Below are 25,298 nucleotides of genomic sequence, written 5' to 3'. Positions count from 1 at the left end.
TCTTCCTCCTTTCCCTCTAGCCTTCTTTTTAAAAAGAAGACAAGAAAGTAATTTCCCTTGTGCTATATTTTCCAGGGGATCTAAGCTGCATCAGTCACCTCCCTTTGACTGGCTTTCAGGTTACCAAGCCAAATGGTAGTGTACCAGGCCCAAAGGGGAAGCTAGTCCTGTATTCTAGATGGGGCAGAGTGGCTGGTGATTGCTAGAGGGCAGCAGAGGGCCAGGAGCAGATCTAGAACTGCTTAATGGCCAGATGGCAACCAGATTGGCTGATAGCAAAGGACACCAGCGCCCACTCATCGTCAGGTGAGAGGTAGAATGGGCTCCAACCAGGGGAGGCAGGCATATCTAGGAAATTTTAACAGAACATGACTAAAACAAATTACAGAGGGGTCAAATGAATTGCTATAGAGTATAACCCATTGGGGTAGCTAAGGCCAAGATTTAGTAAAAGAGGCAAAAGACACATAGCCATAAAGATCAAGTCAGAACCATTGCTGGGTCAGAGTTCAACTCAGAGTTGGAACAGTCAGGATTCAAAAGCTAGAATTGGAATGATTCAACTTAATCATTTATTGTCTCTCAAGAAAGGCACACAACATAATTGTTCAAGACCATGGACTTTAAAGGCATACAAGAACTCGTGTTTGAATCACTGCTATGCTACTTATTAGCTAAGTGACTTTTTGTCATGTTACTTAGCCTCTCTGCATCACTCTGAAATCATATGTATAATGCTAAAAAAAATTGTATACAAACATGCTAAAGAAATGTTCATTTAGCAAATTGTTTTTTTTTTATTGTTTAAAGTATTAAAAATAGTAGTACATATATCTCCCTTTATTCCCCCATTGACCTTCCCCTGGCCTCCCCTCCCCCCTCCCCCCAGCACATGCCCTCAACGCCCTCCCCCCCGTGTCTTGCATTCGTTGGTTATGCCTATATGCATGCATACAAGTCCTTCAGTTGATCTCTTACCTCCCGCCCCACCCAGCCTTCCCGCTGTAATTTGACAGTCTGTTTGATGCTTCTCTGCCTCTGTATCTATCTTTTTGTTCATCAGGTTATAATGTTCTTTATTATACATAAATGAGTGAGATAATGTGGTATTTTTCTTTCATTCACTGGCTTATTTCACTTAGCATAATGCTCTCCAGTTCCATCCATGCTGCTGCAAATGGTAAGAATTTCTTCTTTTTTAAAGCAGCGTAGTATTCCATTGTGTAGATGTACCATAGTTTTCTATTCCATTCATCTGATGATGGGCATTTAGGCTGTTTCCAAATCTTAGCTATGGTAAATTGTGCTGCTATGAACATAGGGGTGCATATATCCTTTCTGATTGGTGTTTCTGTTTTATTGGGATATATTCCTAGAAGTGGTATTACTGGGTCAAATGGCAGTTCCATTTTCAAATTTTTGAGGAAACACCATACTGTTTTCCACAATGGCTGCACCAGTCTGCATTCCCACCAGCAGTGCATGAGGGTTCCTTTTTCTCCGCATCCTCACCAGCACTTGTCGTTTGTTGATTTGTTGATGATAGCCATTCTGACAGGTGTGAGGTGGTACCTCATTGTTGTTTTGATTAGCATCTCTTAGATGATTAGTGATTTTGAACATGTTTTCATATGTCTCTTGGCTTTCTGAATGTCCTCTTTCTATTTAGATCCTTTGCCCATTTTTTTGATTGGATTGTTTATTTTCCTTTTGTTAAGTTGTATGAGTTCCCTGTAAATGTTGGAGATTAAACGCTTATTGGAGATAACATTGGCAAATATGTTTTCCCATGCAGTGGGCTTTCTTGTTGTTTTGTTAATGGTTTCTTTTGCTGTGCAGAAGCTTTTTATTTTGATGTAATCCCATTTGTTTATTTTCTCCTTAGTCTCTCTTGTCCTAGGATTTGTGTCTGTAAAGATATTGCTATGACATATGTCTGCAATTTTGCTGCCTATGGAGTCTTGTAGGATTTTTATGGTTTCCCATCTTACATTCAAGTCCTTTAGCCATTTTGAGTTTGTTTTTGTGTATGGTATAAGTTGGTGATCTAGTTTCATTTTTTTTGCATGTACCTGACCAAATTTCCCAGCACCATTTATTGAAGAGACTGTTTTGACTCCATTGTATGCTCTTGCCTCCTTTGTCAAATATTAATTGAGTATAATGGCTTGGGTCAATTTCTGGGTTCACTATTCTGTTCCTTTGGTCTATATTTCTGTTCTTGTGCCAGTACCAGGCAGTTTTGAGAACTGTAGCTTGGTAATATGGCTTGATGCCTGGTATTGTGATCCCTCCAACTTTGTTCTTCCTTCTTGGGATTGCTGTGGCTATTCGGGGTCTTTTTTTATTCCAGATGAATTTTTGAGGAGTTTGTTCTAGATCTTTGAAATATGCCATTGGTATTTTAATAGGTATTGCATTGAATCTATAGATTGCTTTAGGTAGTATGGGTATTTTAATGATGTTGATTCTACCAATCCATGAACATGGTATGTTATTCCATTTGTTTATGTCTTCCTCTATCTCCTTTTTCAATGTCCTGTAGTTTTCCGAGTACAGGTCTTTTACATCTTTAGATAAATTTATTCTTAGGTATCTTAATTTTTTTGGTGCAATGGTAAATGGGATTGTTTTTTTCATTTCTCTTTCTGTGAGTTCATTATTGGTCTATAAAAAGGCCATAGATTTCTGGGTGTTAATTTTGTATCCGGCTACATTGCCAAATTCATTTATTAGGTCTAGTAGTTTCTTGATGGAGTCTTTGGAGTTTTCTATGTACAGTATCATGTCATCTGTGAATAAGGACAGTTTTACTTCTTCTTTTCCAATTTGGATGCCTTTTATTTCTTCTTGTCAGATCACTATGGCTAGTACTTCTAATACTATGTCAAACAGGAGTGGTGAAAGTGGGCATCCTTGTCTTTTTCCTGTTCTTAGGAGAAATGAGTTTAGTTTTTGCCCATTGAGTATGATGTTGGCTGTAGGTTTGTCATATAGGGCTTTTATTATTTTGAGGTATGATCCCTCGATTCCCACTTTGCTGAGGTTTTTTTTTTTTTTATCAAGAAAAGGTGTTGGATTTTGTCAAATGCTTTTTCTGCATCAATTGATATGATTATGTGATTTTTGTCTCTCAATTTGTTTATGTGATATATAACATTTATTGATTTGTGGATATTGTACCATCCTTGCATCCCCAGAATAAATCTCACTTAGTCATGGTGTATGATCTTTCTAATGTGTTGCTGAATCCGATTTGCTAGAATTTTGTTGAGGATTTTAGCATCTATATTCATGAAGGATATTGGCCTGTAGTTCTCACTTTTTTTGTGGTATCTTTATCTGGTTTTGGGATTAGGGTAATGCTGGTTTCATAGAAAGAGCTTGGAAGTGTTTCTTCCTCTTGAATTTTTTGGAATAGTCTTAGGAGAATATGTTTTAGTTCTTCTTTGAATGTTTGGTAGAACTCCCCTGTAAAGCCGTCCAGACCAGGGCTTTTGTTTGCTCGATGATTTTTCATCGCTGTTTCAATTTCTTCGGTAGTTATTGGCCTATTCAGGTTTTTTTATTCTTCTTGGTTTAGTTTTGGGAGCTTATATTTTTCTAAGAATATGTCTATTTCATCTAGGTTGTCCATTTTGTTGGAATAGAGTTGTTGATTTTTTCATAAGCATTTGTATTTCTTTGGGATTGGTTGTTACTTCACCTCTTTCATTTCTGATTTTGTTTATTTCAGTCTTCTCTCTTTGCTTGTTGGTGAACCCGGCTGGAGGTTCATCAATCTTGTTTATCCTTTCAAAGAATCAGCTCTTGGTTTTGTTGATCTTTTGTATAGTTTTTTATGTCGTTTATCTCCGCTCTAATCTTTATTATTTCCTTCTTCTTACGCTGGGCTTTTGTTGTTGCTCTCTTTCTAACTCTTTGAATTGTAGGGTTAGATAATTTATTACCATTTTTCTTTTTTTTTTTTGAGGTAATCCTGTAGAGCTATGAACTTCTCAAGACTGCTTTCATTGTGTCCCATAGATTTTGGATTGTTGTGTTTTCATTGTTGTTTGTTGCCATGCTGTTTTTTATTTCTTCTTTGACCTCTCTGGTAGCCCAGTTATTGTTTAATAGCATTCTATTTAGCCTCCAGGTGATTTATTTTTTAAATTGTTTTTATTGTAGTTGATTTCTAGTTTTATGCCATTGTGATCCGAGAAGATGCTTGATATGATTTCTATCTTCTTGAATTTGAAGAGACTTTGCCTATGTCCCAACATATGGTCTACCTTTGAAAATGACCCATGTGCAGTTGACAACAATGTATATTCTGTAGCTTTGGGGTGAAATGTTCTGAAGATGTCAATTAATTCCATCTGATCTAATGTGTCATTTAGGATTGATATTTCTTTGCTGATTTTTTGTTTAGAGGATTTGTCTAGTAGTGTTAGTGGGGTATTATTAAAGTCCCCTACTATGACTGTATTGCTCTTGATCTCTCCCTTGATATCCTCCAGAGGTTTTTTTTTTTTTTAATGTATTTCGGTGCTCCTGTATTAGGTGCATATATGTTTACCAGAGTTATATCTTCTTGTTGGATTGCTCCTTTTAATATTATGTAGTGGCTTTCCTTATCTCTTTTTATGTCCTTCACTTTGAGATCTAATTAGTCAGATATAAGTACTGCTACCCCAGCTTTTTTTTCATTTCCATTCACCTGAAATACCTTTTTTCATTCCTTCACCATCAGTCTGTTTGAGTCCTTTTTTCTGAGGTGGGTTTCCTGTAGACAGCAGATATATGGGTCATGTTTTCTTATCCACTCAGCAACCCTATGTCTTTTGATTGGGGTGTTTAATCCATTTACATTTAAAGTTATTATTGATAGGTACTTATTTGTTGCCATTTTTATTTTTTATGCCTGTGTTCCTTCTTCACTTCCTATTTCTTATTTTTACAGCAGACACTTTAGCATTTCTTGCATTGCTGGTTTGGTGGTAATAAACTCCCTTAGTTCTTTTTTGTCTGTGAAGCTCCTGATTTCACCTTCAATTTTGATTGATAACCTTGCTGGGTACAGTATTCTTGGATTCAGACCCTTCCTTTGCATCACTTTGTATATTTTATTCCATTCCCTTCTGGCCTAATGTGTTTCTGTTGAGAAATCAGTCACTAGTCTGATGGGGGATCCTTTGTAAGTAACTTTCTGTCTCTCTCTGGCCCCTTTTAAGATTCTTACTTTGGCATTGGTGCTTGCCAATTTAATTATAATGTGTGTTGGTGTCGGTCTTTGGGGGTTCATTTTGTTTGGGACTCTATGAGCTTCTTTGACTTGTGTGAATTTTTCTTCCCTATATCAGGGAAGTTTTCTGTCATTATTTCTTCAAACAGGTTTTCCATTCCCTGCTCAGTTTCCTCTCCTTCTGGCACCCCTATTATGCAGATGTTGTTTCATTTAGTGTTTTCCCAAAGTTACCTTAGGTTCTCCTCTTGTTTTTTAAGCTTTTTTTCTAGATGCTGCTCTGCTTGGGTATTTTTTCCTGCCTTGTCTTCTAGCTCACTGATGCAGTCCTCCACTTTTTATAGTCTAATGTTGATGCTTTCTATTGTGTTCTTTATTGCAGTGATGTCATTTTTCATTTCTTCTAGGTTCTTCTTCATTTCCTCTTGCTTCTTACACATCTTGTTGAATTTGTGTTTCAACCTTTTCAGCAACTTTATGACCATTTCTCTGAATTCTTTCTCTGACATATTGCTTGCTTTCATTTCGTTTACTTCCTTTTCTGGTGATGCCTCCTTTTCTTTCATATGCAAGCTGTTTCTTTATCTCCCCATGTTCTCTCCTCTCCGGTTGTCTGGTTATGTAGCTCTCTCTCTCTCTCCTGCGTTGACTTAAAGACACAAAATACAACACACCAAGGCACAACACACAAAGCACTGAACACAAATGTATTCACGATACCAATAACCCCAAATGAAGGTGACCACCAGATAAAAGAGAAATAGGGGATAAAAAAAGTGCAAAAATAATATTGAGAAAAGGAAAAAAGTAAGGGAGAAAAGATGGAGAATATAAAAGCCGGGGGGGGGGGGGGGGAGAAACCATTTATATGGGCAAAACTCCAATAGAACAACAACTAATAAAAAAAAGTTTCAAACAACTAACACCCAGATATGAATGCAAACTACAAACAACAACTAATAACTAGAGAGGAGAGGAAAAACAGAAGCAAAAAAAGAGAAACAAACACACAAAGAAACAAAAAAAAAAACAACTAATCAACAATCAAACTAAAAGTAGCAATAGAACAGAGAGAAAGAAGGGCAAAAGAACACAAAAAAACCCACAAAAAAAAACCCAACAAAAACAAACAAAAAAAGGGAAGAGAGAAAAAATCAGGATATTGATGAAAGAGAAGAGAGAAGTGTGTATGGACTTGGAGTAGGGGATTGGAAATTAGATATATAAATAGGATGAATTTTTAACAAGGGGTAAAAAGAAGGAACAGGGAAAATCTAAAGCAGGAATAGGGTAAGAGAAACAGGACAACAAAAGGGGAAAAGTGAGGAAGAAAGTGTTGACATAAAGGTAAAGTTGAAATAGAGTAAAATGATGCTAAAGGGAAAATGAAAATAGAATGTAGAACACTAATCCCAAAATAAAATAAAATAAAATAAAGAGAAAAAAATGAAACTTTAAAGAAAAGTAAAATAGTTGTAGTAATAATGCTGATTAAAAATAAAAATATAATAATTAAAAAGGTAAAATCAAGTGAGAAAAAAAGAAAAAAATTTAGTTTCTTAAGTAAAAGATAAAAAACAAAAATGTGCAGTAGTGAAGGTCATTCACTTCCTCTACTGTTCTGTTTGGCATGCCTGTTTTCTGTCAGGTAGTCAGGACAGTATTGAAATTCCTTGCGTTCCACAGCTCCTCTGTGTCATAAGCCACAATCTTGTTTTCAAGCAGGCACTATTTCTTTGTTACTCAGCTTGCCTGTGGTTGTATTTACACAAGAGTCAGTTTGTGGTTCAACTCCTCAGTGGCAGTGTTTCTGTATTGACTTCGGGGCTATAAGTCCTCTCTACCCAGTATTTAGAATTTGTTTTCCCTGCTGCACTTAATACTGGGTTGAGGGTATCAACTGCCCCAGAGCTGGTTTTCTGATTGTTTTTCCCCACTCTGATCCCCAGGTTCCACAAAAACAACTTTCCCCTGCAGTCTCTGAGAGTGTTTTTAATTGGGTGATCCTATGCACTGGGCTTAGTAATCAAAAGCAGGGTTTTAAAGAGAAAAAAGAGCCAGAGTAAGTGTGTGAACTCACGACTTTTTTGCCCCAGCACTGCGCGTGGCTCTGCTCACATCTCTGTGAAAGTCTTTTTCCCCCGGCACAGCGCAGCCAGTTTACTGGTAAAGCTTCAGGCTGCCTTTTTGTGCCCAACCCAGCTATGGGTTGATTTCTAGAGTTCCCTTCTGTCAGCAGCCCTGTGGACCCCCTCCACATTCGCGGACTTCACAGGCCCAACATCCGCAGATTTTGTGGGCGCAGAATTCCTCTAAACCTCTAGAGCCCGCTGCACACATTTCTCCCTTCAGCCTGGATCGCAGACCTCACCTTTCTCTGGGTGAGATCTGACCTTTCCGTGAGAAGGTGCAGAGCTCATCTGGGTCCATGTATTCGCACAGCTTGAGACCCAGTGTTTGTGGGTTTGCTGCTGGTCCCTCAGTGTTATGGTAGAAGGGTATCCAATTCTTCCCGATTGAAGGTAAGCCTAGGCTTCCGATCACAGCCACTCTCCCCTTCAAGATGGCTTGGTCTCTGCGGCAGAGCCGGTCGCTCTGGGATAGATTTCAGCGGCAGTGGAGACTGCCTGGTCAGGGGAGCCCGGTCTAGCAGTTCCCAACAGTCCCTTGGAATATAGCTGTCCCTCAGTCACAAATAGACACTCTTCGTACATCCACACACTCTCCTTTTGTTCTCTCACTCAGACTATCTTGCAGCTTGCCTTCCCATCAGCAGTCATGTTCCTATCGAGTTAGCAAGTTGTTTTTATCCAGAGGTTGTTTCTAGCAAGATTGGGCTTAGTGATAGTAGCTTCCCACATCAAAGTTATATTCCATTCAGTTTAGTACTTGTTCTTGTCCTTGTCTGAGATGAGTGGAATAACTACTTGGTGCTGTCCTAGTACCAAACCCCCAGGGGCTTGATTATTAGGGGAACATGAATCCAGTTAACAGAGGCTCAAGGACCCATAGGAGAGAGAGAATATAAAGGTTCTTGGGAAAATTTCTCAGATAAATAAATTTATGTGAAAATTAGGAAAACATTATTTTGACTTATTCTAAAACTAGTAGCCCTGCGTGTGAATCCGTGCACCAGTAGCTCTCTGTGGGGCCTGGCTGCTCCATGCCCGCTGCCCAGAGGCTCTCCGCGGCCTAGAGGCCCATCCACAGCCAGGTGCAGAATGCTTGCCTCGTCGCCGCAGTGATGGAGCAAGCATTCCACCAGGCTGCTCAAGCTGCCCGCTCTCAGCGTCCACCCCCCTTGGACTGGGGGACTCCGGCGGGGCTGAGATGATTGGGCACCGCCATCTTGTGGCTATGGGTGCCACCATCGTTGTGACAGAGTGACAGTTAATTTACATATTACCCTTTTATTAGATAGGATAGCATATTCTTTATGCTTTCATGGCTCTTCTAATAGAAATAACTTAAGCTAAAAGAATACCTGATGAAATGAATAAGCATATTATGAGTCCTGGACAAAGCAAAAGTTTGAATTACCTTGTTAAAATTAAATGACCAAATAAATGCAACATGGTATCCTGAATTAGATAAAGGACATTAGTGAATAACCTGGGGAAATCTGAATAAAGGCTGTAGTTTATTTAATAGGATTGTACCAATGTTAACATTTAAATTTGACTAATGATCCATGGTTATGTAAGATATTAGGGAAAGCTGGGTGAAAGTAGCTTTGCAACTCTTCCGTAAATCTAAAATTATTTCAAAATAATTTTTTAAACATTAAGTTGCCAAACTCTCTTTTTAAGTTCATTACACTTTATCTGAAGGCATTTTTTTAAAAAATATATTTTATTGATTTTTTACAGAGAGGAAGGGAGAGAGAGAGTTAGAAACATCGATGAGAGAGAAACATCGATCAGCTGCCTCCTGCACACCCCGCTACTGGGGATGTGTCCGCAACCAAGGTACATGCCCTTGACCAGAATCGAACCTGGGACTCTTGAGTCTGCAGGCTGACGCTCTATCCACTGAGCCAAACCAGTCAGGGCTGAAGGCATTTTTTGAAAATACATAAGAATGGGATGGGGTGTTTAGGATACTTTCTACTACATATACAGCTTTGAACTGTGATCTTTTTCTTAACAATATGTACATGCATTTTCACTTAAGAGTGATTGTTAATATTCATAATGTACTTAATGAACCCTTTATTGATTTACATTTAGGATGTTTCCAGTTTCATGCTACAAATTATGCTGCAACAGATACTTGTGTAAATATATGTTTGTGCTAACTTTGATGTTTCCTTGGGCATGCAGACCTAAAAGTAAAATTACTGTATTAAAGACTATAAACTTAAAAAAATATATTGGTACCAAATGCCACATCACCCTACTCCCCCAGAAGGTTTCTACCAATTTATACACTGAGAACAGTGTGTGAGTACTCATCTCACTGCATTATAATTAATATTGAATCTTACTATTAAGAACAAGTATTATTGTTCCCAGTGAACTTGCTTTAACCTGGCTCCCTGCTGAGAATCTCTGGTTCAACGTATAGGTTTTATAATGGCCATCTTTGGTCTCTCTTACCTCATCCTTTTACCATTTTTGCATATAATTCCTTATTGTGATGTTTTAAAGAAATGATCTTTGTAAAGAAAATATATTGATAAATAACTGGAAATTCTTTCTCTTCAACTTTATTTCTGGGAATATTGTGAAATTCGCAAACATTTTGATCCTTTTTGATATTTACATGCATGCATACACACACACACACACACACACACACACACACACAATTTTAACTGCTGAAAATGGGGCTTAGGAAAACAAGTGAAAGCTGCCATTGAGAGAGTTACCACCTACTGGGCTTTGGAAAACACCATCCTGGCATGGCCTGAGTTTACTAAAATGCACCATTCCCTAGTACTGTGAGCTCCTGATATATGGTATATAGCTTCTCAATAAACCGGACTATTCACTGAAATCTGCCCACTTAACTGGCAGTAGTGCAATGGAGGCGTAATGGCCTAGAATGTTCTTGGTGGTTGTGGTAATGCCATTTCTGCTACTAGCTCATATTGTTGGGTCACGGCTAAACTCAGGAACCCCATTTGACACCAGTGGTTCTAGAAAAGAGCTTCCTGGCCAGCAAGCTGGCTGGCCCCCTGTTCTGCCACAGGGACTGCTCTGTCAGAAAATGAGCTGCCACCACTGGGGAGGTAGTTCTTTCTGCTTCTGCCGCCCATCACAGTCTCAGCTCCTCTCATATTTATAAGACTGCTGTAATAGTCTTGTCTTGTAATTACTTCTGAAAGCAGGAGACAGCATCTTTTGATAGTTCAAGTCCTAACACATTTAAATTGCTCTCCTAATGCTGTAAAAGAGTCAAATTATATATTCTAGTTCACACCAGACAGCAATAAATGTCAAGGTGCCATCCACTCTGGTATTTAACTCCTTGATGCCATCTGTTTTGGTGTTTCTCACACAGATTATACACTAGTGTTTTCTCATCTCCTGGCTCAAAAGGATCAAGTTGGGAGATAAATTTCACTATTCAAAATATATTAAAAGGCAGAGGCTGTTTGTAAACATTGTTTTGGAAAGGTAGGCACAGCAATAAAGTCAAGGACAGGAACCTGATTCAGTAAAGGAAACATTTCACAAGATTGTCATCTACTTTATTTTTAAAGCTGCAATAAGATGTAACGATAAAAATGCCAAGGATGCATTTCAGCCAAGTTATATGAACTCTTGCTAAATCAATTAAACTGTCAGTATACTATGGTTTCACACTTTCTATAACATACTAGGTCACCTTAGGACACTTCGTCACTTATGACTTTATACCACTGATGCAAAATCAATTTGGCAATTTATAATCTTACATTTCATTATGAAAGCATATTATTCTGCAAGAAAGCTGCTGGAAAAATAAGAGATTTCTGAAGCCCATTCATTCCTCTCCTGTTCAGGTAGAGTCATAAAAGAATAAAATCGTTCATATTATCTTATGTTTTGAGACTTCTAATAATTTTTTATTTATATAATTTTTAAAAAGACACCAACTACACAATTTCTAACCTCAATGTGATTCTGAGTGTTAGATAATATTGCAGACATTAAAAAGCGAGAATTTTGACTGAAGAGTTCACTTTTCCACCTTCCTTGATTATTTTTGAGTGTGGGGGCTGAAAGAACCCTTTGCTTAAGTATGCCAGAGGGCGGGCTTTTTGGTGCCCTGTATTTGGAGTTGGGAGCTGTAACTCTCCTCAAAGAGATGGAGCAGATGCTTATTCACATTTAATACCACCAAATTTTTTAGTTTACTTGCTGGAAATTGTCAGTTAGATAAGGACAAAGCAGTATTTGAGAGAAAGGTGAAAAAGGAGTATGAAGGGTTGGAGACTTATTATCATTATTAAACTTTTATTTGGAAACACCTTCCCTTTTTCTCTCTAGGATAAATATGACATTGCTTTTGGAAAAACCAATGGCATTAATAAAATGCACATGAAAGACCCTTAGTTTTAGGTGATCATTAGCACAGTAGAGGACAGATCTGTTCTCTTGGCAAACAAAAGCATGATCAACATTGGCTGTATAGCCCTTTTCTTCTGATTTGAACTCAACAAGAGCTTCCTTTAACCCTGTGTTATGACTCTTAATCAAACTTAAAAACATCTCTCCAAGCATAAATCAGATGTCTGCCCCTGGCAACTGTGGCTATATTAACACCGGACCACTTAAATTTGAGATTTAAACATGAGGTTATTTTCTTTCTGGGTTTAAGTCATGGTTACAGGGTAAGTACGGGCAATCAACTGTATTAATTTAGATTCATCTTGTGATTAGGCATCTTAACTCAGCACATGATAGAAGGACTGTGTGCTACTTGGGTATTTGTCTACCTGCATTATCTCAGATATGTCCACTTTAATATATATATATCATTATATATATTTCAGAGAGGAAGGGAGGGAGAGAGAGAGATAGAAACATCAATGATGAGAGAGAATCATTGATAGGCTGCCTCCTGCACTCCCCCTACCAGGGATTGAGCCCAGTGCCCTTGATTGGAATTGAACCCAGGACCCTTCAGTCCGCAATCTGACGCTCTATCCACTGAACCAAACCAGCTAGAGGTCAGATATTTCCACTTTTATTGACATGTTTCCTATTTGTGTATTCTTCCTAAGACTCCAGTTTGAACACATTGAATGAAAAGATAAACACAGAGTAGGAATTGAATAATTAAAAAAGTCACTTTGTTCTTTCTATCTTGCTGAGAAAGGTATTAGAACTAGGTTTAACTGACTTTCTGTGCAACAGATAAGAATACAGGAGCTTGTACCTACATGGTTTCATTAAAACTCACAACCACCTTGTGAGGTAGGTAATATGATTTCCTACTTTAGAAATGAGGACTGTGGCTCAGAGAGATAAAGTAATTTGCGAACAGCATAATGCCAGAAAGTGGTAGAGTTTAGTTTCCAATTTAGAACTTTTACTTTAATTCCAGTATTTTCTTGGCTCCATCAGAGTTATTATTATCGATACAGTGAAGTCTTGATAAGCCAGGCTACATAGGGAATGGTAACACACACAATAATAGGGGTTTTGAAGGTGGGCAAATGAACATTTTTAGCTGTTTTTTTAAAATTCATTGGTTTAAAAGTATTAATTTTAGAAAATCTAAAAATACAGATTAGATAGAGGAGATAGTAATTCACTCATGATTCTAAGATCCAGAGATAACCACTTTAAAAATATTTTTATTGATTTCAGAGAGGAAGGGAGAGGGAGAGAGATAGAAACATCAATGATGAGAGAGAATCATTGATCGGCTGCCTCCTGCACGCCCTCTACTGGGGACCAAGCCTGCAACTCGGGCATGTGCCCTTGACCGGAATCAAACCCAGAACCCTTCAGTTTGCAAGCTGATGCTCTATCCACTGAGCCAAACCAGTTAGGGCCAGAGATAACCACTCTTAACAGCTTAGTCCTGGCCACGTAGCTCAGTTGATTAGAGCATCAATCCGATACTCCAAGGTTGTAGGTTGGATCCCTGGTCAGGGCACATATAAAAATCAACCAATGAATGCTTAAATAAGTGAAACATCAAATCTCTCTCTCTCTCTCTCATCAATAACTAAACATTTTTTAAAAAGCAGCTTGGGTAATAGACTTTTTAATTAAAAAAATATATACAAGGCATGTAATATACATGCTATTTCATACCTTGCTCTTTAAACAACCTAATAATAATTTCCCATGTGATTATATAGATGTTATCCTTATTTTAATGGCTATACAATATTCTATTGTTCGAGCATATCATGATATATTTAACCAAGCCATCTTGGATAACTTAAATAGAACCAGTCCTCTGCTTCAAGAATGCTCCCCTGATGTCACAGGTCCATTAATTTTCAAAGCCTGTGTGATATAAGATAGAGTGGGGACAAGATATAGGGAAGTTTATTTTTTCTTAAATATTTGAAAACCAAGCAGTCAAAGCAGTACTGGGAGAAGAAAATACAAGTTGATGCCCAGGATACAGGTATAGGATTTATGTTGTAAAACCTGGGAGGTCCTTTGACGCCAGTGTTAGTCCAGGGGCTCTGCATCCCCGGGGTTAATAATATCTAACCTTGTAGCGCTATGGTGAGGATTAAATGAGACAATGCATGTAAAGGGCACATGGTACACGCTTGCTCAACAATGGTAGCTAGTATTATTTTTTTTTCTTATTTAGGACCTTGCTTGTTATAGGGATTAGAGGCTCCAAGAAGCCTGAGGCAGGACATGTTTACCCTGGTGAATCCTGTCACATCTTAATAGTGCTCAAACATTCCTGACCAGTTGAAATGCCTTTTATTCGAACCTTTCATAAACAAGTCGTAATCAGCTTTGTGGACCCTACCAGCTTTTTCAGATAATTACCCTGACTTTTAGGGGGTTATTTATTTACTCACTGAAAATAGAGATTTAATGTAATACAAGGGAAACAGGAGGTGATTAGCTTGGAGTTAATAGGCAAGCTCCCTTCATTTCCCGCCCCTGCCCCCCTCACCTGAAGAGGCTTGATTGGGTTCTGCTCCTTTAAGACTCAGAGAGTCTGGGAATTTTGAGAACAAAAACTCTGTAGGGAGGCTACCAGAGAGAGAAGACTTCATCAATCTTTGTACATTCTTAAATTTTTTACTCTGTTTGCCCCCTCCCCCTGAGCTCTTCTTTGTCTAGAATTGAGTAGCATTCTCTTGAAGCCATGGAGATTTAAGAAACAACCGAGGTTGGCCTCTCTTTGTTGAGTTTATGAAAGCCATATATAGTTTTAGGAGGAATGTATTTTTTCCTTTGGGAGGCCCCTCTGTACCTGCAGCCATCAGAAATTCCATATTAAAATCCCACATTTAAGTCTTTACGGCTAAAGTCTGTTCTTGCGTGTCTGGACCAGGTCCAGCTGTCAGACTAAGATATTATTGACTTTCTCTTCTCAAGTGAGTGGGTTTACATCTGCTGGCTCCATTTCTTTACCACTCATTCTGAAACACCTTGTAATCTGGCTTTTGCCACTGTTTTTTTTTTTTTTTACTAAAATTGCTCCCCTGCAAGTTACCAAATGACTTTTTGCTGAATTCATCGGGGTTTATTTTTCCCTCTCCCCCTCTTATGTTTCTCTTCCTTGGCTTGTGACACTACATATATCTGTTTCTCTTCTACATCTCTGACCATTCCTTCTCTCCCTTTGAAGGCAGCCATTACTCTTCCATCCAAATGTGATTATTCTCCAAAAGGATGTATTTAGTGCTCTCTTCTTCCTCTACACTTCATTCATTTTCATGGCTTCCACTGCCACCTTAATGTAATTAACTCTCCAGTTCTGACTTCTTACCCATGCACCAGTCTTATATTTCATATGAACTGATAATGATTAAAATATTCTTCTAGAGTCAGGCCTTATGCTATGCACTTGATATACATAAACTCTAATTATCACACTACTCCTCAAGGCAGATAGTTCATTTTACATGTGAGGAAAACAGCTCAAATAAGTTATATATGTTTGTATTTTTCCAGTTAGATCTTGTACCATCAACTAAAAGTCAGGCCAAACTCAAAATTCCTTTTCACTTTAAGGTAGTGTCACTGCTCACCCACTTTCTGTTATATAAATTGTAGGTTGAGAGAGTTGAAAATCAGACAGGTAATTGGTTTGGAATAATGCCCTCCCTCCCCAATAAGACTAACCCCTTCAAAATCTACCAAGTCCAACTTATTACAACCTCATATCTTGAAAATTAAAGTTTAAGCTGTCCTATAGATGAGCAATTCCCAACCAATATGAAAGCTAAGTCTGATAACTTTCACACACTGCATGCTCTGGGCTGCCCAGAGTTAAGCATAATTTTCAGCCCTAGCTATGCTTCCTTTAATCCTCAAAATATACTCTTCCTAAGCTGGTCCCTCCCATAGGTGGGGTCATTTTAGGTTCTGCACAGTTCCCAGTGCACCAACTGTAATCCTGACCATTTCTTCTTTCTTGGACTAGAAAGCCTATTGAAATGTGAATGATTTAGTGATGGTATTTCTTTAGTATAGGAGCAACTTTCAATTTGCTATTGTTTTGGACTAGAAAGCTTATTGGAATGTGAGTGATTTAGTGATAGTATTTCCATAGTATTAGGAGCAATTTTCAATTCACTGTTTTTTAAAAAAGAAAATTACTTATAAATGTTAGTAGTTCAGTATTAGTAACAGCTGATGCAAAGCCCTTATTCACAGCTGATTAGGAGATGCCAATGTGTTGAGGAGACAATGAGTTTAAAAACCACTTCTGCAGATTATTAGGGAAGGCCCAAATGCCCATTGGTGAGGGTCAGCTTTTGTCTCTGCATGGCATGTTAGCCTAATGGTACAAATTTTTAAACTTGGATCCTAGTTAAGAACCAGAGAAGTGAGAAAATCATCTTATTGAAATCCATAACAGGATCACCAGGCGGCAACATCTCACTGAGGATTCTCCATGTACCAAACCAAATGCTTTAACGTGGACTGTTTTTACTTTGCTAGCCTGTGACCATTTCATTTTTTAAAAGCAGAAATCTGCCATAGCTACCATCATTATCAATGGGAACCAGTACAAAAGGTCAAAAGTTTAGTTATATACCATTCTTGTGAAATTATAGACCCACTGAGAAAGATCGGTTATCTGTTCAGCATTTCAGTTTCTTTTATTAGTAAGGGGTATGGGAGGCTGGAATTGCAGTGACACTGTGCTTTAATCAGACTTGACCAAGATTGCAGCATGGTGTCAAAAGGGAAACATGCTCAGATTAGCCTTTGTTGAGATGTCTTCTTCTTCTTCTTCTTCTTCTTCTTCTTCTTCTTCTTCTTCTTCTTCTTCTTCTTCTTCTTCTTCTTCTTCTTCATCTCCTCCTCCTCCTCCTCCTTCTATCTCTCCTCCTCCTCCTCCTCCTCCTCCTCCTTGCTGTAAAAAGCTTTATTTTTTTCATTTGGTCCAATGCACGGGAGAGAGCTTCAGGGTGGTTAAAAGAATGGCTAGTAGTTTCAGGAAGAGGCTCAGGTAAAAGCCAGACACCAGGGGATGCAGAGGGGCCTCTCAAAGGCTTCTGGGCTCCAAAGGCTCCTAGTCGTGCTTGAGGGTGAGCCTTTAAAAGAGATACTCGCCCAGCCCAGCCTTGGGGCTGGCCAGCCTGTGAATGTTAGTCAGTTGTTGCCCATCTTCTTGATCAGTGTCACCTCCTCATCCAGGAAGTGGTTATGCAGGAAGTCACAGAGCAGAAGGTCTGCGTGGGTAGAAGCTAGGGAAGGCAGCTCCAAAAGGGCCTAGTTCAGGTTTCTCTCTGAGGCCAGGGTGGCTTCCATGGCATCCTGAGTCTTGCCACACTCATCTTGGGAAGGCTTCAGCACATCCTGGAAGAGAATGTGGCCACCACGCTTCTTTTGCAACTTTAAGAGATGCTCAGTGCCCTCACGCTTCTTCTCCGACAACTTGGGGAAGAAGTAATAAGTGGCCCACACCCTCGAGAGCCACATCGCCAAGGTCGAAATAGAAGCCCAGAGAGAGGTAGGTGTAGGGCCCACAGATGCAAGTTGGCCAGGTGGTTGACTTCAGTCTCCACCTCAGTGGAATAATTCTGATGAATTTGGGAGCTCATGGTTGTTCGGCAATAAGAAGTTAAGGTATTTAAAAAAAAACACAAAACACAAAGTGGTGTGTTGGCTGGTCCCGGAGGTCGTTCTGAAGGTGGTGACTGGATAAGACACAGGAGAGTGGCCAAAGGCTTGAAGAAGGGGCGTCCCTGGGTCTGTTCCATCCAAACACTGTTGAGGCAAGAGACAGATCTGGGACCACCGAGGGCACTGCCTGGTGAATTGTCTTCTTAATAAGCAAATTAGAACATGCCTTATTTCAAATAAAATCTGAGAAGCTGGGTATTTAATCACTATCATGAAAAGAAGATAAAAGGCTGATGTGTTTTCCAGGTTTCAACCTGTATCTAGTTGAACAAATATGTAAATTTGTCTTATAAGTACTGCATTCATATATACTTGTCCACAGCTAGCACAGTGCTTAGCATGTACTTGAGGTTCAATTAAAATTTGCAGAATGAATGTGTTACCTTATCAAAATAAAGATTAAGGTGTTCTGACTTATTAAGACATGTTCCTTGGGGTGGTTAGCATAAATAAAAGTTAGATAAGGTAAACTCTAATTTGAAAAAGTCACTGAAATGCTTGTATTTTACGAAAAGCTATATTCTAAAATGTAAAATATTAATATCTCATCAGCCAGGCCATTTTTCTCCTCCTTGGACTACAGTATAGAGAGTGTTTTTCACCTTTGACTTAGCACACACCAATTGGGTCAAAGGCAGTGGGTAGGGGATGAAGTTGAAAAATGGTCACTAGGAAGCATTACTCCATTTGGCCACAGTGAGTCATGGAGGACTTTGCATCAGATTCATTTGGAGGGCTCAATATTTTCTTGAGCCATCCCTGTAAATTTTATGCCCTATAAGCAAAGAGTTTGGCCTTATGCTAGTTAGAATCTGATCAGCAGCCAAGGTTACCTGTGCTGTCCTATGCTCCTCAGAGTAAAGTTATTGAATACAAGACCAATTACAGCCAGTTTCGCTCACAAATGGGAAATCAATTCAATGGAAAAATGGTTGTAAGTGCCTACTATGTGCTCAGATTGTGTGATGTCTTCTGTGGAAATATGAGACATGATCCTTGATCCAGAGATGCTTAAAGGCAAGGTAAATACAAATGAAAATAGTTAAGTAACAGTACCAGTTAGTCTGAGAATCATAGCTTGAGAAGGAACTATGAATATCCAAACTTTCCAGTTACAAGGAGGACAGGATTAGGTTAGGAACAGAATTCCCCAAAGTCTACCAGACAATTGGTAGAAATTGGAATTGGTATTCAATTCTTCCAACTCCTAGATACCTATTTCATTGTATCATATAGGTGGTTATATGATGTTTTGACATACTTGCTTTGATCAGCTGTTTTGATGCTGGGAACTTTTATAAAAAATGTTTTTATAGATTTTAGAGTTAGAGGAAGGGAGAGGGAGAGAGAGATAGAAACATCAATGATGAGAGAGAATCATCAATCAGCTGCCTCCTGCATGCCCCCTAGTGGGGATCGAGACTGTCACCTGGGCATGTGCCTTGACTGGGAATCGAACCATTGACCTCTTGGTTCATGGGTCGACACTCAACCATTGAGCAACAACAGCTGAGCATGCTGGGAACTTTTTGATGAGACTATTTTAACATGGGGGGATTTCTGCAGCAGCCTCTAAAACAAACTATTTAAATGTTTAGCTACTTTTAAAAAATTTCCAAGTGTGCAAAACAGACAGTCTTGCCCCATCCCTCAGCTTCACCTCATCCCTCAGCCTTGAAGGTGGAAATCATGGATGAGGTGGAAGTGGAGGGTCAAGGATGGAATGAGCATCTTGGATGGGGTAAAGCTCAGAGAAGGGATGAAGGATAGGGTGGGGGGTCAGTCTGGCAGGCAAAGCACACATCACCAGGAGTCATGTGTTTCCCACACTTGCTCATGTTTGAAAGGCCATTAATCATTCTGGGCATGTTATCTGCTCATTCTCTGAGAATTCTTTTATTTCTTGAATAGTCTATATCTTAAAATCTCTGACTCCCAACTTTAAAGGGAAAAGAATAGAGTGAGGAAGGACATTTGGATCACAGTATAGTCTCATAGTCTCAGACTCAGGCTTCACTGAGAATCCTAGAATCAGTGAATGTCAGTTCTCTAATTAATATTCCATGTAAAAAACTTTGGAAAAGTAATATGCATCTACTATTTCAAAAATTGTGAAGCTTGATATGATGCTTTGAGAGAATGGGACTGGTAGGCTCCTTTGAGGTCTATCCTCTTTCAAAATAAAAACACTTAAAAATGTATATTTTTCCTAATTATAAATGTATGGATTTCCATTTAACAATACAGTTTTAATGTACAACTATTTCTAAACTTTTCTGAAATGTAAAAAAATAAATGCCAAAAGAACTGTATATTAAAAAATATTTGTATTGAAGAAGGTAGAAAGTAAAAGTCCCCCATAATCTGGGTTAGGATTACAGAAAAAGTACCAGGCAGGTAAATGATAAACAGCCTCTAGGAGCCTGTTTTTGTTTTGGCTACATCATGATGTCCATATTAAAACAACCATGCCAGAATGTCAAATATAAATATAGTATGTCTGGTTTTTAGTAAAACATTTGAGAGTCTTCTGTAATATCCTTGTGCATAAGATTGTGAAATTTGACTGCATAACTAGTTATTAGGCAAATTTACAGCTGATTGAACACTTATTCAGTGTCAACCTGGAGGAAAATGTTTTTAAGGAATGACCACAAGACTGCTTTTGGCTCTACCTGGTCATTTATTTAACAAAAACTGAGCACCTACTATGTAAAAGGCACCCTACTTAGCACTGTGAACAATATAAGGTATTGTGACTCAGTTGGTGGGTGTCATTTCATACAAAGAAAGGTTGCTGGTTCGATTCCAGTTCAGGGCACACGCCCAGATTGTGGGCTCGATCCCTGGTTGGGGGCATGCAGGAGGTAGCTGATCGATGTTCTGCTCTCACATCAATGTTTCTCTTTCTCTCCCTAAAAATCAATAAAAAATATATTTTTTAAAAGAATACAAAGTCCATGTTCATATCCTGTTCCCACCCTAAAGGAGCAGATTCTTGATCATAGTTGATAACAAAAACAGGCTTTTTACTTTGCAGATAACACAAAGCTGGGTGGTGTATTTTAATATATAGGATGACAGAATCCAGATTTAAAATGATCTCAACTTGTAGGAACTCTAGGTCAAAACCTACAAGATGAAATTTAACAGTGATAGATGTAAAATCTTGAATTTAGCTTTAAAAATTGCATATGTACAGGATATGAGAGATGTGACTTGGCAGCAGTTTATGTAAAAATTCTTGGGGATTTAGTTGATCACAAGTTTAATATGAGCCAACAATGTGGTATAGCTTATTTTTTAAAGCAAAAACAATTTTAGGTTGTATTAGAAGCATATGTGCTGATCAGACCACATCTGGAGTATTATGTTCAATTTTAGTCACCACATTTTACTAACATTGACAAAGTTGAGTATATCCAGAAGATAGTGACCAGGATGGGTCTGAAAATCATATAACATGAGAAATGGTTGAAAGGACTGGGGAGATTTCGCTTTTGCTTTAGGCCTCAGCATTGATCCTTTAAGTCTTTGTTAGATTCCCTTGCTATGTACTTCCACACTCCTCTGGACAATCTTCATGCTTTTCCCACTAGACTAGGGCTTTGTTAGAGCAGGACAGGGTTTCTGTGTGTATTGTGACATCAGTGGGGCCCAGCACTGTGCTTGATACATGGTGGGTCCTTAGCAATACTTAGAGAATGAGCCAGTGAATTTTCCAAGTTTGAGGGACTTATGTGCAGCTGGGGAAAACTGATAAAGAACTATAGTTCCTGGAATCTATAGTCATTAAATAATGGAACAAAAAAGGAACTTAAAGTCCCTAAACGTTTTTAAATGGTTCTTTTATTTTCCTATTCTTTTGGCCTCTGCTAGGACCAGATACTAGATTTGCATGTCTGATTTAACAGCAACCTTAAAAAGCATTCTCTCTAAAAGGAGCATTTTAAAAAATGACTTATAGTTCAGGCACTAGTATCAAGGAGATGCAAATGAAGATAATTTGATAATTTTTTTACTCACAGATTAGTATTTCGTCAAATGGACACACTCATACATTTCTGGAATAAGCCTTTTGTAACAGCAAGTTGGAAATATGTATTATCAAGGGCCTGAAAATATTTATGATTCGATTAAATAATTCTACTTCTGAAATTGTCTCCTATGAAAGCCATACTGAATCCAGAAAAAAAAAAGACTTATGAACAGAGGTATTTTTCTGATAACAAAAAATTGGAAACAATAAAATCTACCTAATAAAAGAGTAACACGCTAACTGACCGTACCTTCGCAACACCTGCAGCCAATCAGGAGTGAGTATGCAAATTAACCTAACAAAGATGGAGGGTTAATTTGCATACACAGGCGCTGGGCAGCTGGGGGTGGGGCGGGATGCTTGCATTGTTGCCATGGCGATGATACAGGCGTTCTGCACCACCCCAGCCACTCCGGGCCTCTGGGCAGTGTGGGAAGGCGGAAAGGCGGCTCCGGCCAGAGCGAAGGCGCTGCCAGCAGACAGGGGAAGGAAGGCCCATTCTTGTACGCATCTTCATGCATCGGGCCTCTATTATTTAATAATAGAGGAGTAAATGGTTAGATAAACTGTGATATCTTCATTTGATAGAATGTTATAAAGCCATTTTAGTTTGTAGCTTCTACAGGATATAAAGCTGTGTATGTAGGATGATAAAACCATGTGAAAATAAGTAAGCTTAAATCTGTACAGAAAAAAATCCTGGAAAGTCTTATATTAAAATGTCAACAGTGGCTGTTTTTCAGTGTGAGATGATTAATTATTTTTGCATTTGGTCTCCTTTTTGCATTTTCTATTTTTTTTTAAAAAAAAGCATTTTTATATTGAAGACAGTTTACAGTGTGCCCCATTATGTGTGGAAATAGACCAGTAGAGTCCAGGTCTCTAATATCCCTGTGTATCACCAATTATATCAAGGGCATTCTGAAATTGTGAGGGGAGGGAAACACAAACATCATCAGACTAAAATTTATTTATTGCTAAATTTGATTAAAATTAATTTTAGTTTATTTAATTCAAAAAACATGTAAATAGACATTCTGTACACGTAGATTAAGGACATGTTCATGAATCTCACAACTAAAAGGTGATACAACTCTTAAAAAGAGAAAAAGGTCAGCATTCCAAGTTCTTAAGAGCCAGGCACCTTTTGCAAATTGAGTTGAAAAAGTGCCTTGAATGACTGGCTCCTCGAGGGGAGGAGGGAAGAATGAGGGATTGATTGATTGCAAATGAATAAGAGTGATGGCTTGACATATACTGGAAGAACCTGGATATCATCAGGTATTACGTTGTTAAATAAATATCTGTGCTAATGGATATTTAGATACTGCTTAGATGTATCAAAGTTCAAGCTGTCAGACCTCTTTATATTGTAAAAATGCATCCATTACAAGTAAATTGCACTAAGCCACAAATCTAAACATTCAATTCTGTCCAATTTTCTTCTATTGAAATTACTAGTAGCTTTCCCAATATCCATTGTTTAATTTAACACACAGTTTACCTTATACAAAGAAGACATGTTTACAGGCACATCTGATGAAAATTTCATTGTAGGCTACATATTAATGCAGGCTGTCTCCTTCTCTTTCTCTAATAATATAGATGATTGGTTCCTGGGTCACTTGAATCACCATTTTTAAATTGTTTTCCCAATTACAAAAAAGGACACTTGCAGACTTAAGAAAACTGAATAGTTCTAAGTTTTATTACAATGTGGGCGTGGGGGGAATAAGCATTTACCAGGGGTAAATAACAAATTTGGTTTAGTTGAGTATGTTCAGAATGGTTGAAGACAGTCTAGGTTTGAAGAAAGTAAAGTTCTTTGAAGAAAGTAAAGTTCTTACACACATTCACATTTGGTGACTTTGCTCTTTGTAACTTTGCGCTATGCTCAGCTTGTATATCTATGTATGTGGGATTAATTTTCTCCTCTGTTTTCATGTATATTGCATGTTAAGGATAATAAGGACCACACTGTTAAGAAGATGAAAGTAATAACTCTTCTATTCCTTACCAATATTTTTGGTCTTTTTTTCTCCCTTCTCCCATGTTTTCTCTTCCTCTTACTTTAAATATTACCATTTATATTTTCTTGTATCACCTTATTTCTGTTTCAGTGTGTAGCAAACCATTCTTCGCAATGGTCAATTCCCTTGCATTTTACCCCAAATCTCTGCTAAATGAAAATTCCATACAGCAGTAGATTGACATTTTTTACAGAACCAAAGCATGGAGAGTCTTTGAGAATGGATTCGATACGCATTTTTTTCTTGTTTTATTTTTTATTTCAAAATGTTGCAATTAAATGAGGTATGATGGTGACGAGATTTTCCATCTGATAACCTGAAGGTGTGATCTCTCTCAGCTGAGCATTCTTAAATGGGAATCTGGGTAGGTAACTTGAAAGAAAGCTATGTACTTCAAAGCTCCTTTCACCTCAACTACCCTTATCTTTATATTTGCATTGGTCTGGCAAGTGTTAATAACTTGGTCATTTGCCTGCAGATAACTCCATTGGAACCTGTAGATTATTTCTGGGGAAGAGCCAGTGGGTCTTTTATTTCAAAATAAGCGGAGATAGAAAAATTCAGAAAGAATTCTATTGGAATGATATATGGCATAGACAGCACAATTTTATGAAAGTTTTCCCCCAGTATGTGTAAAATATGTTGGCAAATCTCAGTAGAAGATGTACCCTTGCCATTGTTCTAACTTCCTTATGAAGTGGAGCTTTGATTACATGATTTTCCAAAGTCTGTTTTTAAAAAAATAAAATGGTTTAAGAATATGTGTCTGCTGATATTTAAACATGTTAAATATTGGTGCTGGGTGAGGACAAGGGAAACATTTATTTTGAAAGGAGCAGATGGTATCCCATGGGTTGAAGATGATGTGGTAAATTTTCTTTCTTTACCATGTCTATAAGGTCATGTACAAATGGTCAGAAAGCAAATGAAAGGTACCCTTGAAGTTATTTACACTTTGATGTCAGCTTTCTTTCAGGAAGAGCTAGTTTTGTTTATTTTTGTTTTTATACAACGTAGGCCCTGAAGTTGTTTGTTAGTTTCTCTTTTTATTGCTGATTATTTAGTGCTGCTTCATCAAGGGCTTAGGTTTCTCTTTGAAGTATCTGAGTTCCACCTCTATAATGCAGTTTCTTAGAGCCTCTAGTGATAAACTAGACTTGAGTCAGTAACCTAGCCAGCATATTTTGCCTAAATGGCTCCTGCCTCCTGAACAATAGTTGAGTCTGTGGGGCTAGATATGCTAGAATGATTATTGGTCGGGGGCACATTTCCTCCAGTGGCTTTGTTAGTCTTGGGAACATTTTCCCTGTCTCTCTCTGTCTCTCTCTCTCTCTCTCTCTCTCTCTCTCCTTTCTCTCTGGGTAGCCAAAGAGTATTCATTTTCACAGTTAAGACTTACCTCCCCCTCTTCATCTAAGACTGGCTTCTTTCCTGTGTCCGACCTCTCAAAGCACTTAACTGCCAGTCTGACAATAGTCTCAGCACTTAATTTTATTAGTCTCTAGCCATTTCTTGTACTTTCCTTTTTGCTTCTCAATTATTTTGCAACGCTCTGAGGAGGGAGACCATGTTTTAGAGAATAATTCCTTTATTAACAAGATTATTAACAAGATGTATGTGGTTCAGTGACACACACTATGTTGTCACAAAGTTTGTGACCAGAGGAAAAAATGATATGAGAAGCATAGGGCTCTAGGATGTCAAAGAAAAAAATGGTGGGG

The 25,298-nt window shown here is 38.3% G+C and overlaps 1 protein-coding gene and 1 pseudogene across 3 annotated transcripts in view; one reads left to right on the top strand and one right to left on the bottom strand.

The window, feature by feature from the left end:
• The window catches only part of GPC3 (glypican 3), a 658,140-nt gene that overhangs the window by 263,318 nt on the left and 369,524 nt on the right, over window positions 1–25,298 (top strand). The gene's annotated exons all lie outside the window — the stretch shown is intronic.
• LOC308239381 (ferritin light chain-like) lies at window positions 16,895–17,426 on the bottom strand (annotated as a pseudogene). Its single transcript has one exon. The product of its transcript is annotated as a ferritin light chain-like (transcript).

The sequence above is a fragment of the Plecotus auritus genome, assembly GCF_963455305.1.
Source record: "Plecotus auritus genome assembly, chromosome: X".
Taxonomy (NCBI): domain Eukaryota; kingdom Metazoa; phylum Chordata; class Mammalia; order Chiroptera; family Vespertilionidae; genus Plecotus; species Plecotus auritus.
Note: the sequence above shows the minus strand (reverse complement) of the source record. Positions and strands in the feature narration are given on the sequence as shown.